Source organism: Phyllobates terribilis, unplaced genomic scaffold (genome assembly GCF_046119375.1).
Source record: "Phyllobates terribilis strain yellow unplaced genomic scaffold, ASM4611937v1 Scaffold_5__5_contigs__length_657084704, whole genome shotgun sequence".
NCBI lineage: Eukaryota > Metazoa > Chordata > Amphibia > Anura > Dendrobatidae > Phyllobates > Phyllobates terribilis.
This window is the reverse complement of record NW_027362765.1, coordinates 136,075,368-136,093,780: the sequence shown is the minus strand read 5'-3', so window position 1 is coordinate 136,093,780 and position 18,413 is coordinate 136,075,368.

The window sequence follows — 18,413 nt, the reverse complement described above, 5'->3', positions numbered from 1 at the left end:
GGTTGTCCAGTCCAAAATGATAAGTCTGCAGTCACTCTGTGTGACTGCAGACTTATGAATCCCCCCAGCGCGCACACTGTGTATGGAGCGCGGCAGCGCTCTGGCCGGGAGTATGTATAACTCATACATACCCTCCGGTCCCGGGTCAGAAACTGGCGAATCCCCGCAGTGCACAGTGTGTGTACTCGGGGGATTCATGACTGCAGACTTATCGATTTGGACCGGACAACCCCTTTAAGAGGATAAAAACTTTGATGGGAGTGCTGCTTTAAATGATTGACCATGCCATGGTACACCAAGCGGAAGTTCTTAGTTTGAGCAGTCATTCTACTTGCGAGCAGCGCCCTCACTCATTTTAATTTCTGAGTTATACTTATTCTGTAATGTCTTTTTGTCTGTTCAAGGCCCCCCCTAAAATTGTAAAGTGCTGCGGAATGTGTTGGCGCTATAAAAATAAAAATTATTATTATATATTATTATTCTATGCTGACAATGTTTATCCACGTCATGATTCATGAAGTGCCAGAGCTTGGTTTGAACAGTCATTCTGTCCTGACAAAGTCCTTTTAAGGCCACATTCACACGTTCAGTATTTGGTCAGTATTTTACATCAGTATTTATAAGCCAAAATCAGGAGTGGAACAATCAGAGGAAAAGTATAATAGAAACACGTCACCACTTCTGTATTTATCACCCACTCCTGGTTTTGGCTTACAAATACTGATGTAAAATACTGACCAAATACTGAACGTGTGAACGTGATCTAAAAGATATAGTTTCTGTTTTGTCTACTGTTTTTTTGCGCAGACAGCATTTTTCGTCCACTGCACAAATGTTTGTTTAAAAAACAAAACAAAACAGAAAAGACAGTTCAATTTTTTTTTTACATTAAAGTCTATGGGAAACGGATTGCAGGCAAAAAGGATGAAAACATTTTAAGGAAAAAAAAAAACATTGAGTCATGTAACCAAACTAATTTTTTCATTGTTCTCAAATGAATCGGAAAAACAGAAATACAAAACTAAATACAACCAAAACCTAATATTTGGCGGTAGAGATGACATGGCTGTGTGCTTGATTTTATTTACCTGTTTGCACCTAAACTCAGTATTTAGTAGGGGGTGCACATATTTTTCTCCATATATACAGCCATAGAAATATGCGGCATTGCATTTGTTTGCCGTGAAAAGGCTGATGGAGGACCAAACACCACAGCTTAGCAGAAGAGCTAAATGTGTTTAGGTCCCGGAGATGACCCCCACAAAGAAACAAAGCATTATTTCACTAGAAGTCTTCCAAAGACTGACATTCCCATTAGAAGTATCATAAAAAAGTGTGAACTCTATGAATGATTTAGTTAAAGTGAAGTTCTGGAGCTTTTAGATATCCTCCAAGTGAGAATGGCCAGGTTTACATCTACAAAAATGCAGGGAGCGGGCCAACTTTATACTTTTTGAAAACAAACAAAATTGTATTTTTCTACAAAGATTTGTGTAATTGGATGAAAAATATAAACAAAGCTGAATGGGAGCAATGAAAATGTCACCTCCGACTCTCCTCACACAATTATACCACCCCGATACTTGTTTCATTCATTTATATTTATTCTTTCGGGAGGGTTATCGGTTAGCTGGCGATATTGTTTATGGAAATGAGTACTGTTTAGTTCTGCTCTGTTCTAATATAACTTTAGTTTTCCATTCCTCACCATACACAAGAGCAGAGTTTGTCAGTGAATTAAAATATTGCTGTTTATCCCCAGACAGGGCCGGCTCCAGGTTTTCGTGGGCCCTGGGCGAAAGAGTCTTAGTGGGCCCCATTAACACATATAACGATTCATGATGAACAGATATGGCAGAGAAATATAGGTATAGTACAAGGACAAAGATTTCACTTCTTACATTACATGAGTGATATCTATTGTAAATTCTGCAATCAATACCATACATGTAGTAAAATGCATCCCATAGTCCTTCATATAGTCCATATAGTATAATGCACAGCACATAGTCCTCCATATAGTATAATGCACAGCCAATATTCCTCCATATAGTATAATGCACAGCCCATAGTCCTCCATATAGTATAATGCCCTCCCATAGTCCTCTATATTCCTCCATATAGTTTAATGCACCTCCATGTATAATTCACAGTCCATAGTCCTCAGTATTAGTATAATACACAGCCCATAGCCTTCATATAATATAATGTACAGCCCATCGTCCTTCATATAGTATAATGCACAGACCATATTCCTCCATATAGTATAATGCACCTCCATATATAATGCACAGCTCATAGTCATCCATATAGTATAATGCACAGCCCAATTTCCTTCATATAATATAATGCACAGCCCATAATCATCCATGGAGTATATAGCACAGCCCATAGTAATATATTTAGTATAATGCACAGCCCATAGTCATCCATGTATTATAATGCACAGCCCATAGTCATCCATCTAGTATAAGGCACAGCTCATAGTCATCCATGTAGTATAAGGCTCAGCCCATAGTAATACATATAGTATAATGCACAGCCCATAGTAATCCATGTAGTATAATGCACAGCCCATAATCATCCATGTAGTATAAGGCACGGCACATAGTCATCCATGTAGTATAATGCACAGCCCATAGTCATCCATGTAGTATAATGCACAGCCCATAGTCATCCATGTAGTATAATGCACAGCCCATAGTTATCCATACAGTATAATACACAGCCCATAGTTATTCATAAAGTAGTATGGCCACCGTGTATGACGTCACTGCCATGCACCCCTGGTCATGTGCACACTGACGTCAGCTGCTGGCCTCTGTTTGGCCAGCAGCGTGTATTTCCTCGGATGGACCAGATTATAGCATTATAGTCATCTTAACTTTTAAAGGGGTTGTCCACTTCTTACAAATCCTGACCTTTTTTAAAAAAGAAAAAAAAGCATTAAAGAAGTTGTGCACTACTTTAGATTAATCCCCAATATATCCCCCTGGCTCCCCTAAGCCTTTTTTAAATACCTTCCATTGCAGATAATGCCTGTGAGCACCGCTATCGGGGGCCGCTCACAGGCATCACGTAACTCCGCGCTGACGTCACAAGTGAGGCGTGACTCAGCCCTGAGGTCCCCGTGGTGGCTGCTGGGTTGTGGGCGTGGTTACCCCCCGCGTCACACCCAGCATCTGACGCGCCCCCTGGGCCGTGGGGATACCCGGAGCCTGGCCTTGTAAATGCTGGGGGTTGTAGTCACCGTGGTGGCGACCCGGTCCGTGACCCAGGGCGGTCAAACCAGGGTAGTGTATGTGTATCTGTTTTAAATAGTCCGACTACGCCACCTGTGGAATGCGGTTATTGGGAACCGCCGTTGCGGAGCAGTCCACTGAAGCTGATGGTATGTGCAGCAAGGTGATGTAACTCCCCACAGGAAGTGGAGCTTCAGGGCAGAGTGTAAGGATGATGGTGGTGATAGTGCTGGGGTCAGTAGTGATAACACGGAGTCGTTGCAGTGCAGTCCCAGATCTTTTACTCACGGTTAAAGCAGTTCCAGTTACAGGGCCAGTGTAAGAGCCCACGGCGTCCTGTGCTCACGCAGTAAGGGGCTCGGTCGACCCTCAGATATCTCTGGAGCATTTAGCAGGACCCCCTTCTGTGTGTCCTCTCTGGCCTCTCTCCTTGTACCTCACACCTAGCGGCACCTCTGTCCAGTGTCCTCGGGCCTTGGCGGGCGACGTGTGTTCCGTCCCCTGGCCCTATGCGGCTACCTTCCTGGTGGCTGGTGTGGACGGCCTTCTGTACTTGAAGTGCTGCAGCCTCCGATTCCCAGTTGAGTCCTGTAGTCTCTGCTGGCTGGGGGACCCGGTTCCCCTTCTGTGGCCTGACCCCCCTACCTCCTGGCAGCGGCGGGCGTACGGGTGGCTTACTGCACGGCCCGTACCCCTGGGGTCCCTTCTCTTCTACTCCTGGAGCCTCTCCTGCTCCCCTTCTCCCTCCTTCAGGCTCAGGCCTCCTGACTAGGCCCGCCTCTGGAGCAGAGCTCCTACTGAGCCCCTGCTCCTGCGCTCTAAGACTCCTTTCACTGTCTCCACAGACTGTCTCCCCGATCTAAGATGGCTCCTTACTTTTATATCTCCTACTCAGTGCTCCCAGGATCTACGTCCTCCACCAATCCACTACTTAGTTCCCCCTCTCTAGGTGATTCCTCCCCACTCCAGCCAGGGATCAGGGACTGTGCTCTCCCGTAGGAGCAATCTCGCCCTGTCCCCCGGAAATGTGGTGTAGTGGATGTAGTGTTAGGGTCCTGAGCCATACTCCTTCCTTACCTCAGAGTGAGATACCACACCTCTGGATGAGATGCAATACCTCTGTGGCGACCGAACCCTCAGGGGCGCCACACATCCACCGTGCGCTTTCCCAATGGGGAGAGGCATAACGTGCGGTGGATGCCGGGTGTGACGCAGGGGAATAACCCCGCCCACAGCCTGGCATCTACCAGGAAGAAAAAGACCCCCGGCTGCTGCCAGCACTTGTCGTGACATCAGCGGATGTCAGAAGCGGCTGCAGCCAGGGGTCACGTGATGCCTGTGAGCGGCCAGTGATAGCGCCGCTCACAGGCATTATCTGCAATAGAAGGTATTTACAAAGAGGCTTAAGGGCCCCGGGGGGATACATTGGGGGGGAGGGGGGGGGGATCTAAAGTAGTGGACAACCCCTTTAAAAAATAAGAGGAACAGAAGGCTCATGAATCCAAAGATACATTTGTCCATCAATTCTACAAATGATTATAAAATAGCAATGTGAAAACAGATATGGTAAAGAAAAGACAAGGAAACTTAGGTAGTGGCACAAACTTAAGTCATGTGTACTGCAGGTGGTGTATTTCACTTTTAGTCTGGGTATTGTGGTCCGTAAACAAACCATAATATATGGCCGTCTAAATTTGGACTTAAAGTACCACTTCAGATTTTTTTTTTTATTTCACTGCTAGACTGGTATTATTAATTTCTTTTCCTTACTCCCAGTAAAATACCAGCTGCCATCTTCTACTCTTTCCGGCGCCTGTCCGGTCCCATTCTGCCATCTTGTGACCATAGCTCCTGACTGGCCGGAAGTCATAGCTAGTGGTCGCAAACTCTCAGTGTAAGTCTATGAGAGCTTCATTCTGGCTTTGTTCTGGCTTACAGTGCCGAGAACAGCAGACAACAGCGACCAGTAAGTATTCTACTACTGTCACGCCAGGTGTGAGTGCAACACATAGGGGAAAGGGAAAGAGAGCCCAGACACTAGGGAAAGGAGGAAGAGGTGACCTCCTAATCTGGACTAGCATCACCCTGTCTCCCCCTAACGTCCCTATACAGACTCCGCAGTTGTCGCCGATCACGTGCCTTGCCCTACTATTCCTGGCGTAAGGCTATAGCTGGGTGTGGAAGGAGATGAGCACTAGTCAACCTCCGCTAGCACTCTAAACACAAAAGGGGAAGACAACACAGGGGAATAACAACTTAGCTTTAGAAGAACTCCAACAGGGCACACGGCCTCAAGACTCCAGAGAGGACGTGACGCTGCTTCAGCCAAGTTCCAAGTAGAAATGAGTATAACCGGCGATGCCCACCTAGACACACCAGGTATATATACACCCAGACTAAAGGGAGTTAGTCGCTGGGTCTTAAACACAGCCTCCTATCTAGGCAGCTGTCTGCATTGCCAAACGTGGAGATCTCCTGCAAACCACTGTAGGGCGACTGTCTGTCACTTCTGACACACCCGTGACAGTACCCCCCCCCTCTACGAGTGGCCTCTGGACACTCAGGACCGGGTTTCTCAGGAAAAGAGGTGTGAAGAGAGCAAACCAATCTGGGAGCGTTCACCTCTGACGCTGAAATCCACGTTCTCTCCTCCAGACCATAGCCTTTCCAGTGCACCAAGTATTGCAGAGAACGATGTTGGAGACGAGAATCTACTATCCTCGAAATCTCAAACTCCAAATTACCATCAACCATTACTGGGGGCGGTGGTAGAGGTAAGGGCTCAAGAGGTTCTATGTGCCTTTTGAGTATGGACCTGTGGAACACATTGTGAATATTAAGGGCCCGAAGAAGTTCAAGATGAAACGCTGCTGGGTTAATGACAGCGGTAATTTTGTAGGGACCAATGAACCTAGGTCCAAGCTTCCAAGAAGCAACTTTCAATCTTATATTTTTGGTAGACAACCATACAAAGTCATTCACAATTAGGTCCGGACCTGGCAAGCGTTTTCTGTCATCCATACGTTTATACCTGTCACCCATGGTCTTCAAATTACAAAGAACACCCTGCCACACAGAGGAGAGCGACGAAGCAAACTGTTCCTCTTCAGGAATTGCTGAAGCTTCTCCCCCACTGAAAGTACCAAACTGTGGATGATAACCGTATGCACCAAAAAACGGTGGCCTGCCAGTGGATTCTTGACGATGATTATTGATGGCAAATTCTGCCAGCGATAAGTAGGATGCCCAATCCTCCTGATTTTCGGAGACGAAACACCTCAGGTAGGTCTCCAAGTTCTGATTGACCCGCTCGGTCTGACCATTAGACTGAGGGTGGAAGGCAGAGGAAAAGGACAGTTGCACCCCTAATCGAGAACAAAATGCCTTCCAGAACTTGGAAACAAACTGGGTCCCCCGATCAGACATCACATTGGAGGGAACCCCATGAAGCTTTACAATCTCATTTATGAACACCTGAGCAAGTGTCTTAGCACTGGGAAGTCCAGGTAAAGCGACGAAGTGAACCATTTTACTGACCCTAACTACTACCACCAAAACCACCGTTTTGCCTGCGGAAACCGGTAGGTCAGTAATAAAATCCATCGACAAGTGTGTCCATATCCTGCTAGGGATAGGTAGCGGAAGAAGAGTACCAGACGGACACGTGTGCGAAACCTTAGAACGCGCGCAAATACTACAAGCAGCTACGTGTTCAATTACATCCCGATGCAACCCCGGCCACCAAAAACGACGAGAGAGGAGGTCCGCGGTTACCTTACCACCTGGATGCCCAGCAACCACGGAGTTATGATGTTCCTTGATTACTTTACGGCGCAGATCAGGTGGTACAAATAACTTTCCTGAAGGGCAGGAGACAGGGGCGTCCCCTGACCCTCCTGCACCTCACCCTCCAGTTCAGGAAAAAATACACAGCTAAAATAACAAAGGAGTGGCTTCAGAACAACTCTGTGACCATTCTTGACTGGCCCAGCCAGAGCCCTGACCTAAACCCAATTGAGCATCTCTGATGAGACCTGAAAATGGCTGTCCACCAACGTTCACCACCCAACCTGACGGAACTGGAGAGGATCTGCAAGGAAGAATGGCAGAGGATCCCCAAATCCAGGTGTGAAAAACTTGTTGCATTATTCCCAAGAAGATGGCTGTACTAGCTCAAAAGGGTGCTTCTACTCAATACTGAGCAAAGGGTCTGAATACTTATGACCATGTGATATTTCAGTTTTTCTTTTTTAATAAATTTGCAAAAATTTCTACATTTCTGTTTTTTTTCAGTCAAGATGGGGTGCAGAGTGTACTCTAATGAGAAAAAAATGAACTTTTTAGAATTTACCAAATGGCTGCAATGAAACAAAGAGAAAATTTTAAAGGGGTCTGAATACTTTCCGTACCCACTGTTTATGGGATGGGCAAGAGTAGCACCTACAAGGGATCCCACACAGATTAGATTAAAGTTGTTCTCTGGTGAAAAGAAGTTATCACCTATCTTAGGGAAAGGTGATAACCTGTTAAACAGTGGGGTTGATTAGTTGGAGTCTGAGTGCTGGGACCCGCACCAATCAGCAGAACGTGGAAAGTTTTCCTTGTTAGAATAGAGCGGCAATGCACACGCCCGACCACGGCTCCATTCATTCTCTATGGGGCTGCCGAGTGCTGCGCTAGCAGCCCCATAGAGAAAGAAAAAAACAGCAGTCGGGCATCTGACCTGCCATTCCATTTTGTAACAGGAATAAAAGTTCCCCATAAGGTATAAAAAAATTTTGCTGGTACTCCTACCAATCAGCAAGTTATCCCCTTTCCTATGGAAAGGTGATTATTTGGTTTAACTGGACAAAACCTTTAAGGTTGAAAGAAATGGCCAATTTCGACCATTACAAATGAATGTTGGCTGCTTTGGCGAACATATTTAACAGAGTGAAAAGAATTCGTAATCATTAAAAAAAATAACAGTTATGTTTCATTTTTTCGGCTGATGATCTGCATCATTGGCAGAAAACATCCAACATTGGTCGATGTATTTTGGGACCATTGACAAATGATCGTTCATCAGCTCATTTTTATCTAATGTGTATGGGGGCCTTAAGAGTCAAGGTCTACGAGAGGCGAGGCCCAAGAAAGATGGCACATCCTTGGAGGAGGGTCCAGTCAGGCAGGGTGATGTCATCAGGTCCAGAATTTTGGAAAGACTCCAGAATGTCAGCAAGTGACTGTAAAGGAACATTGCAGTCCTTTATGGTAATCTGCTCTACTTTTTTTTTTGGAGGGGGGAGGGATTTTTTACAAATACTTCAGTCTCAGCATTTGGATGCGCTGCATGTGAAAGTAATCATGTGACATGACGGTGTACCTTTTCATTTTGCCAGAGGACAGGACGAGATGAAGTGAACACAATGTGCAAGTCTTTATACGTTGAGTTCCGCGGTTGTGGTTTGCCCTTTTGCCGGGAGAAACATAAGGAAACAGGCATCCTTCTCCATTTTTTTATGTCACACCAGAGGAGCAGTTTTTTATTTGCTCTGCAATTTTAATTAACCAGCGAATGCTGGCATGGTTGCTATGGAAGTAGTCTCCCCTGTTATCACCAGCACAAACATGATACGTTACCATAGAGACGATTGTCACAGGAGTATTGCAAGTAACACGATGTGAGCTGCACCCTCAGGCTTCCATCGGCCCAGCTCACGTGTCTGGTGAATGACAGCAAAACATCATGTAACGAGACGAAGATTACAGAGCACAACAACAATTGCTGGAGGCTCTAAATCATAGGCATGTCTCTGTCATTGTTCCTTGTCAGTGCACAGCAGCATACTGTTTGGGGCGAGAGGAACCTTAGGGGGCAAACCAGAAGTCCAGAGGTCAAAGGGCCTAAAATCGCTTCTGTTTTGGAGACTTTGGTTTGGGTAATATCTTTACTAGTGATGTTCGAGCACTGAAATGCTTGAGTGCTCGGTACTCGAATCGAGCGTGTCGGATGCTCGGACATGCTCGACACGAGTAGTGAGCATATTGGAAGTGAATGTGAAACTTGAGTATTTTCCAGGGATCTCTCTCTCTCTCTTTCCCGGAAAAGGAGTCTGGCTGACAGAGGAGTCCCTGCACTCCCTGCAGGGGAATACCCCGCTTCAGTGCGTTTGAACTTCTTATGGGTACCCGAGCACTATGCGATACTCGGCACTGCTCGATATTCGAATATTGAGTACACCCAATTCTGCTCCCACCAACTTATAAAAAGGTTGGCATAAGTGGGAGCACAACATGTACCCATCGCTGTCCCGAACGTCTGGCGACAGACACTCTTATCAAAAATGACATCTCCTTCAGTCCCTTTCTCCAGCTGTCACTACTCACGTAACTAAATTTTCAACCTCTCCCTCTCATCTGGTATCTTTCCCTCTTCTTTTAAACACTCCAGCATACATCCATTATTTAAAAAAACATCCTCTCTGACCGCTCCTTCACTGTATCTTTTATATTGCCATTTCCGTTGTGGCTCAACCATTACTACCCAGCAACATGCCCGCTGTCTTGGTGTCATTTTTGATTCAGATCTTTCCTTCACTCCTCACATCAAATCACTCGCTCATTCATGTCATCTACACCTCAAAAACATCTCAAGAATCAGAACTTTTCTCACCTTTGACTCGGCAAAAACTCTTACTGTAGCTCTTATTCATTCTCGTCTCGACTATTGCAACTCTCTACTAATCGGTCTCGTTCTTACTAAACTCTCCCCTCTCCAATCCGTCCTTAACGCAGCAGCCAGGATTATATTCCTCGCCAACCGCTACACCGATGCCTCTTCCCTGTGCCAGTCATTGCATTGGTTGCCCATCCAATATAGAGTTCAATTTAAACCTATCACACTTACCCACCAAGCGCTCCATGCTTCAGTACCCCCCTACATCTCCTCCCTTGTCTCAGTCTACCCCCCTTAACTTGCCCTCCGTTCTGCCAATGACTTAAAACTAAAATCCTCCATAATCAGAACTTCCCACTCCCGTCTCCAAGATTTCTTGCGTGCTACACCAATTCTTTGGAATGCACTTGTGTCACCCTGGCCTGGATTCCACAAAATATATTAAAGCTGTGTCTGAGAGCAAGGGGGAGGTTCTCTAGTCAGGGGAACATTAGCATGCAGTACCTCCTGTCTCAGGCCAGTAGGGGGAGCAGGCTGCCCCTATAAAAGCTGGTGCTGGGGGCAGGGTTAGGGAGAACTTGAAGGCCTGTCTCAGGACTGAGACTTGTCCCAGAGCAGAGGAGGGACAGACAGTTGCACTGCACCTAAGAGGAAGTGTGGCAGGAGGAGAGCCACAAGCCAGAGACAAGAGGCGAAGTGAGCCTGTCTTGGCAGATAAAAGACTTACTTTACCAGACTTTGGTGTCTGAGGCTGGGAGGATTCTACATCCTCCAGCAGATAACCAGTCCGCAAGGGACTGTATATTCCTTAGCCTAAGAAGCCTGGAGGCCCTGCCACAACCGAAGGGACCAGTAAAGCCGTACAAGGCTGGGAGCAGAAAGGAACCCACGTCGCAGGCCATACAGGCGAGAATACACGGAAAGCTCGGAAACGTGGGCTGTTACCCTATAATGAGGAGATAGCCAGAAGGAGCGCAGAAAGCACGGTAGGCCTACACCCTCACCCTGACCAGGGCCAATTTCCCCGTTGCTCTCAGACATCCAGGTCCCCTCCTAGCTGGGACTGTTTATGGGTCAGTTTACCTGTTCTAGTAAAGACCCTGGACTGCAACCTGTTGTCTGCGTGATCCTTGCTCCTCCAGCACTATCAGCACTGGGACTCTCACTACCATCACTCCCAACATCCACTACACTGCCCGGGGGCCGCACTCTTCCCGTGGGGAGTCACACCATCCCAGCTGCATACATCATCAGCCCCAGCGGTCTGCCTTGCAGCGGCGGTTCCTAATGACCGCAAATCCACGGGTGGCGTAGTCGGACATAATCAATAGCACATAACGGACTACCACTGGCCTGACCACCCTGAGCCACGGAACCGGGTTGCCACTACTACTCCCATCGTTCCCTACTGCCCGGATCCGAGTGCCCCACGGCCCAGGGGGCGAGTCAGCTTTGGCGTAGTCGGCAGGATTTCGTGCCCGCAACCACCGGGTACTGCGTGCCTGAAAAAGACTTTTGTAACTTACCTGTGGCGAAGTTTCCCGCCGTCCGGAGTCGTTTCCCGCCATCCGGAGCCGATTCCCGCCATCAGACGCCATCTTGGACCGTTTCCCGCCGTCTTCTGCCATCTTCCCGCCATCCGCAGCTGCTTCCCGCCATCGGACGCCATCTTCAGGACGCCGCGCGGGAAGAAGAGGGGCGTGGACGTCCAAACCGCGCGAGATCCGAAGCTCCGCCCCACGCACCGACGCTGCGCAAGGTCCTGGAAGGGAGAGAGAGCGACGCTGACGTCATCAGGACGCGACGCAAGGTCCTCGTCCAGAGCAGCAGCAGCGGAGCCGCTTCCTACAGAAGAGGATCGTCAGAAGGTAGGCCACGCTTAACTAGGGGGGAGGAAGATGTCGGACACAGAGGCGCCCACTACCACCAACGCAGCTGCAGCAGCGGTGATGCCCTTTTCCCTGCCCTACATCCCTGGAGCGGCCTGGCTGCCCAAGTACTCAGGGGAGCCCCATGCCCTAACTGACTTTAAGGAAAGGCTATACAGTTTGTTCCAGGTTTACCCCCTGACAGAGGAACAGAAGGTCAGCATATTAACAGGGCAGTTAACTGGCGCAGCCCAGCGGGAGGTAAAATCATGGCCCACTGAGGAGAAAAGGAATGTGAAGGGTATTCTGGCCCGGCTGCGGGGTACCTTTGACACACGTACCTCCGCTGAAATTAAAATGAGGTTCTATGGATGTAAGCAGCGGGTACAGGACAGCATCAGAGACTATGCCCTAAATTTGCAGGAAGCCCTAAGGGCCATCCAACAAACTGACCCTGGCAGTGTGCAGGAAACGGATAAGCTGCTAACAGAACAGTTCATAGAAGGTCTGCTGTCTAGCGCCCACAGGGCCCAACTGCGCCTCATGTTCTTTCAGAACCCCGACCTGACCTTTGCCCAATTTAAGGACAGGGCCATAAGGGTGCTCCGTGAATCCGCAACCAGTGGTGCTATAAACCCCCGGCGCCCTGCTCTCACCTACCACCAGGAGGCGGCGCCCTCCTCTATGGACTCCGTGGGGGCTGATGCACAGGCCCTGAACCAAGCCCCGTCGAAAGATCTGCACCACCAAGTCCAGGAGCTGACCAGGAGCGTCGCGGCGTTGACCAGGACCGTCCAGGCAATACAAGTGGACCCGTCAAAACCCTTCGAGCTGGCTTCAAGTCCGGAGGATGTCCCGTGGCGTCGACAGAGGAGGATCCCGTCGTTCCGAGGGAGGCCCACAGACCGCTACGCAGAGGATGGACAGCCCATTTGCCGTCGATGCAACCAGCCCGGACACATTTCCAGGTACTGTAATTTAAACGGGTCCAACCTGGGGCAGAGGGCCAACCCCCAGGCATAAGATCACCAGGCCCTTATAATTGGCGTGATAAGTACGTTGGGGGGCGCCCGGTTTTACCCGTGGTGCTGGACGGTATCCCCATGAGCGCCTTGCTGGATACTGGGTCGCAAGTAACCACTATCCCTTATGTACTTTTTAAGCAGTATTGGACTGATGCTGATATCACACGGTATCCAGACAGTAACTTGAGCATCATCGCCAGTAATGGCTTGCCCGTGCCGCAGATGGGGTTCAAGGAAATGACCATTAAAATTGGTAAAGTTGAACTACCGGCACAGGGAGTAATTATTGTGGACATTGACCATCGTGAAAGTCACCCTAAAATAGCTGTGGGTACTAACGTAATTGAAAATTGTCTTTCAGAGGTAATTGTAATCTTACAACAGCTGGCGGTGAATGCTAGTTTCAGCCAACAGAGAGTCCTCAACAAGGAGATAAAAGCCCTGATGAGACGGCAGCAGGTAGAACTGTCTGGTGGTGAGATCGGTAGCGTAAGACTGAGTGACCCATTCCCCATTTCCATGCCTCCCAAAAGTGAAATGATGATCTGGTGTCAGACTGCAATCGGGTTGAGAGGTAGAGACTACCAAGCCATGGTAGAACCCGTGTACTCAGACAGCAGGCCCACCATTTTGACAGCTCGGGGGGTGGTTGATGTCCGTCATGGGAGGGTGCCCGTCCGCATCCTCAACATTGGGGAGAGGGAAGTACACTTACCCAGGTACGCTACACTCTCCAAACTGTTTGTCGTCGAACACAAAGCTATCAGGGCCGTGGAACCCTTGCCTCCATCTCCACAGGCGGAGGGTAATGGCTCCCAGAAGCCAAAGGAGGACTGGTGCCAGAAACTCCATGTGGGTGCTGACTCCACTCCCCTGCACCAAAAACAAGGAGTCTACCGGGTGGTACAGGAGTACGAGAGAGTCTTTAGTAAGCACCCGCTAGACTTCGGCAGAGTAAAAAGGATAGAACACCACATCCCCACAGGGTGCCACCCACCAATAAAAGAGAGGCACAGACCTGTACCCCCTGCACATTATCAGAACGCAAAGGGCATGCTAAGAGAAATTAAAGAAGCTGGGGTCATTAGAGACAGCTGTAGCCCCTGGGCAGCCCCCTTGGTTCTGGTGAAAAAGAAAGACGGCACCATGAGCATGTGCGTCGACTATAGACAAATCAACCGTATCACCCACAAAGACGTATATCCGCTGCCTAGAATAGAGGAGTCTTTAGCCGCACTAAAATCAGCTAACTTCTTTTCTACTTTGGACCTTACTAGCGGGTACTGGCAGGTTCCTGTGGCAGAGGCTGACAAGGAGAAGACCGCCTTCACCACCCCGATGGGACTGAGTGAGTTCAACTGTATGCCTTTCGGGCTCTGCAACGCACCAGGGACCTTCCAGCGGCTGATGGAATGCTGTCTAGGGCACCGAAACTTCGAGACGGTCCTCCTTTACCTGGACGACGTGATCGTCTATTCGAAGACCTACGAGGACCATCTCAAACACCTGGCTGAGGTGTTCGAAGCCCTGGCAGGCTATGGCCTGAAGGTGAAACCATCGAAGTGTCACCTGCTGAAACCAAAGGTCCAGTACCTAGCTCACGTGGTAAGCGCGGAAGGAGTGGCCCCCGACCCTGACAATGTCACAGCAATCAAGAGCTGGTCAAGCCCCTCGAACATCAAAGAGGTGAGACAGTTTCTCGGGTTGGTAGGCTACTACCGAAGATTCATCCCCGGGTTCACCAAGATGGCAGCTCCTATGCAGGACCTCCTGATCGGACAGTCTAAGTCCAGGAGCCAAAAGCCGCCCTTCAAGTGGGATAAACCGGAAGAGGAGTCCTTCCGCCAGCTAAAGATGGCCCTCACAGGGGACGAGATCCTGGCCTACCCTGATTATGGCCAGCCTTTCATTCTCCACACAGATGCCAGTAATGTGGGACTGGGAGCCGTACTGTCCCAAAACCAGCAGGGCAGAGAAAGTGTGATCGCGTACGCCAGCCGGAAGCTGAGGCCCACCGAGAGGAACCCGGAGAATTACAGCTCCTTCAAGCTAGAATTCTTGGCGGTGGTGTGGGCCGTGACGGAACGCTTCAAGCATTACCTGGCCTCCGCAAAGTTCACCGTTTACACGAACAACAACCCGTTGACACACCTGGACAATGCAAGACTGGGTGCCCTAGAACAGCGGTGGATGGCCCGTCTCTCCAACTATGACTTCGTGATCAAGTACCGGGCCGGCAAAACCAATGCCAACGCTGACGCCCTATCGAGGATGCCTCACTTACCTGAAGGTGACGAAGACCCAGAAGAGCTGGAGGAGGTAGAACTCCCCGCGTTTCACCGGTATGGAGCCGCTCAATACTCCCACCGCGTGAAGGAGGAGGATCTAACAACCGTGATGATCAATCCCCTACCTCACCACAGCTGGGCCGAGACCCAAGATAGTGACCCTGCCATCCGCCTGGTGAAAGATCTGCTGACCCAGGAAGACGCCCGCATGGATCCGGATGCCCCAGAGGAAGCCAAGCAGCTATGGAAAGAGAAGAGCAAGCTGTTCCTCTACGAAGGCAAGTTGTGCAGAAGGATTGTCAACCACCGGACGCACGAGCTGACCTGGCAAGTCGTGGTCCCAAGGCGGGATGCAGCTATGGTCCTGGGGGCTTACCATGACAGAGCGGGGCACTTCGGTTGGAAGAAAATGGAGTTCCTGCTAAGAGGAAGGTTCTTTTGGGTCGGCATGAGAGGAGCTGTAGAAAAGTGGTGCAGAGACTGTGGCCCTTGTCACCTGAGGAGGAAGGACCGCACCAGCCAGAAGACACCCTTGAGGCCCATCGTCACCACGCAGCCTCTTGAGCTGGTAGCTCTGGACCACGTCAAATTGGCTCCAAGCCGGTCTGGATACATCTATGCCCTGACAATCGTGGACCACTATTCCCGTTTTCTAGTGGTGGTCCCGGTAAAGGACTTGACAGCCCAAACAGCGGCCAGAGCCTTCCAGCAATATTTCTGCCGTCCACACGGGTATCCGGAACAGGTCCTGACAGACCAGGGTTCAGCGTTCGAGGCTGAAATCTTCCAGGAGTTCTGCAACCTCTATGGCTGTAAGAAGAATCGTACAACGCCTTACCACCCCCAAACCAACGGGATGTGTGAGAAGATGAACAATATAGTCATTGATCTCCTAAAGACGTTGACCCTGGAGGAACGCAGCCTGTGGCCAGAAAAACTGCCGGACCTGATAGACCTATACAACAATATCCCGGTGAATGCTACAAACTGCACCCCGGCTTACCTGATGCGAGCCAGACCAGGTAAGCTGCCCGTAGACCTGGAGATGGGAGTCCTAATACCTGAGGACACCTCCCCGGATGCGGACTGGGATACGGAAAGGCAACTGCAGTACAAGAAGGTACAGGAGAGTGTGGAGAAGAGCCTGGCCCCGGTGAGAGAGAAGCAAGAAAGACTCTTCAACCAACACGCCCCTGCTGGTCCCCTAGAGCCTGGTGAGCAAGTCCTAAAGCGAAAAAGAAGGCTACATAAGTTGGACGACCAGTGGGAAAGGGAACCCTACACCGTACTGCAGTCTGACCACGACAACCCAAAGGTGTGCGTAATCACCAAGGACGGAGGAGAAACCACTAGTGTCGTCTCCAGAGACCACCTCAAAAGGTGCCCCGAGCAACTCCGTAGTGCAGAAGAGGATCAGAGTGACCTTGAACCCGCAGAGGACAAGGAAGAAATGATCAGCACCGTTCTCGGAGAGTTCCCTCAGTCCTGGACTCGCATAAATGATGCCATAGTGGTACCCGTCCTGCATTTCCTGCAACCGGCACATCAACAACCAACACCAGAGCCGGAAGGTGAAGAGGAGCAAGCGGTTCCAGAGGCAGAAGAGCCTGTACCAGCAGCCCAGGAGAGTCAACCCTCTGCTGACAGTGAGCCTGCCATGCCTGCGGTAAGCCAAAGAACCCGCAGACAGCTGCCTGCCCTACCTGTACACCCAGCTGTTAGCTGTACCCCTAACGCTAGTGGGGAAAGCCAGGTTGGTCCACCACCAGACAGTGGGTTACGTAGGTCAACCAGGAGCACAAAGGGGCAGATACCCGCTCGCTGGAGAATATAGAGTGTACTAAGATTGTAAATAACCCTGTTGCCAAATGTTGAATTGTTTGCCAAGTTACATGCTTGTTTGGTAATTCTGTGTTTCAGTTTCTTGCAGCTACCATAAGGACTCACAGGTTATGGACTTTTTTATAACCGGGACCTTGTATGGACTGCGTTCGGAGCCTAACCAAGGAATGAACTAAGACTGTAAAGGACTTGGGGTAGGACAGACCCCCACCTGGTTAAGGCTCTGGTGATATGGACACCCGGTCACAGGCCACACTGTGACCTTAAGAACTCAATTTGTGCGTCGTCTGTCTATTAATGTTTTATTGTTATGCATATTGTCTTTGTTTATTGTTTAGTCCCGGAGTACTAAATTTCACTAGGGGGGAATGTGTCACCCTGGCCTGGATGCCACAAAATATATTAAAGCTGTGTCTGAGAGCAAGGGGGAGGTTCTCTAGTCAGGGGAACATTAGCATGCAGTACCTCCTGTCTCAGGCCAGTAGGGGGAGCAGGCTGCTCCTATAAAAGCTGGTGCTGGGGGCAGGGTTAGGGAGAACTTGAAGGCCTGTCTCAGGACTGAGACTTGTCCCAGAGCAGAGCAGGGACAGACAGTTGCACTGCACCTAAGAGGAAGTATGGCAGGAGGAGAGCCACAAGCCAGAGACAAGAGGCGAAGTGAGCCTGTCTTGGCAGATAAAAGACTTACTTTACCAGACTTTGGTGTCTGAGGCTGGGAGGATTCTACATCCCCCAGCAGATAACCAGTCCGCAAGGGACTGTATATTCCTTGGCCTAAGAAGCCTGGAGGCCCTGCCACAACCGAAGGGACCAGTAAAGCCGTACAAGGCTGGGAGCAGAAAGGAACCCACGTCGCAGGCCATACAGGCGAGAATACACGGAAAGCTCGGAAACGTGGGCTGTTACCCTATAACGAGGAGATAGCCAGAAGGAGCGCAGAAAGCACGGTAGGCCTACACCCTCACCCTGACCAGGGCCAATTTCCCCGTTGCTCTCAGACATCCAGGTCCCCTCCTAGCTGGGACTGTTTATGGGTCAGTTTACCTGTTCTAGTAAAGACCCTGGACTGCAACCTGTTGTCTGCGTGATCCTAGCTCCTCCAGCACTATCAGCACTGGGATTCTCACTACCATCACTCCCAACATCCACTACACTGCCCTGGGGCCGCACTCTTCCCGTGGGGAGTCACACCATCCCAGCTGCATACATCATCAGCCCCCGCGGTCTGCCTTGCAGCGGCGGTTCCTAATGACCGCAAATCCACGGGTGGCGTAGTCGGACATAATCAATAGCACATAACGGACTACCACTGGCCTGACCACCCTGAGCCACGGAACCGGGTTGCCACTACTACCCCCATCGTTCCCTATTGCCCGGATCCGAGTGCCCCACGGCCCAGGGGGCGAGTCACACTACCCAGGACAGTTCGATTAATTCCCAATACCCACAGTTTCAAGCCTAAAAACCCATTTCTTTAGACTGGCGTATCG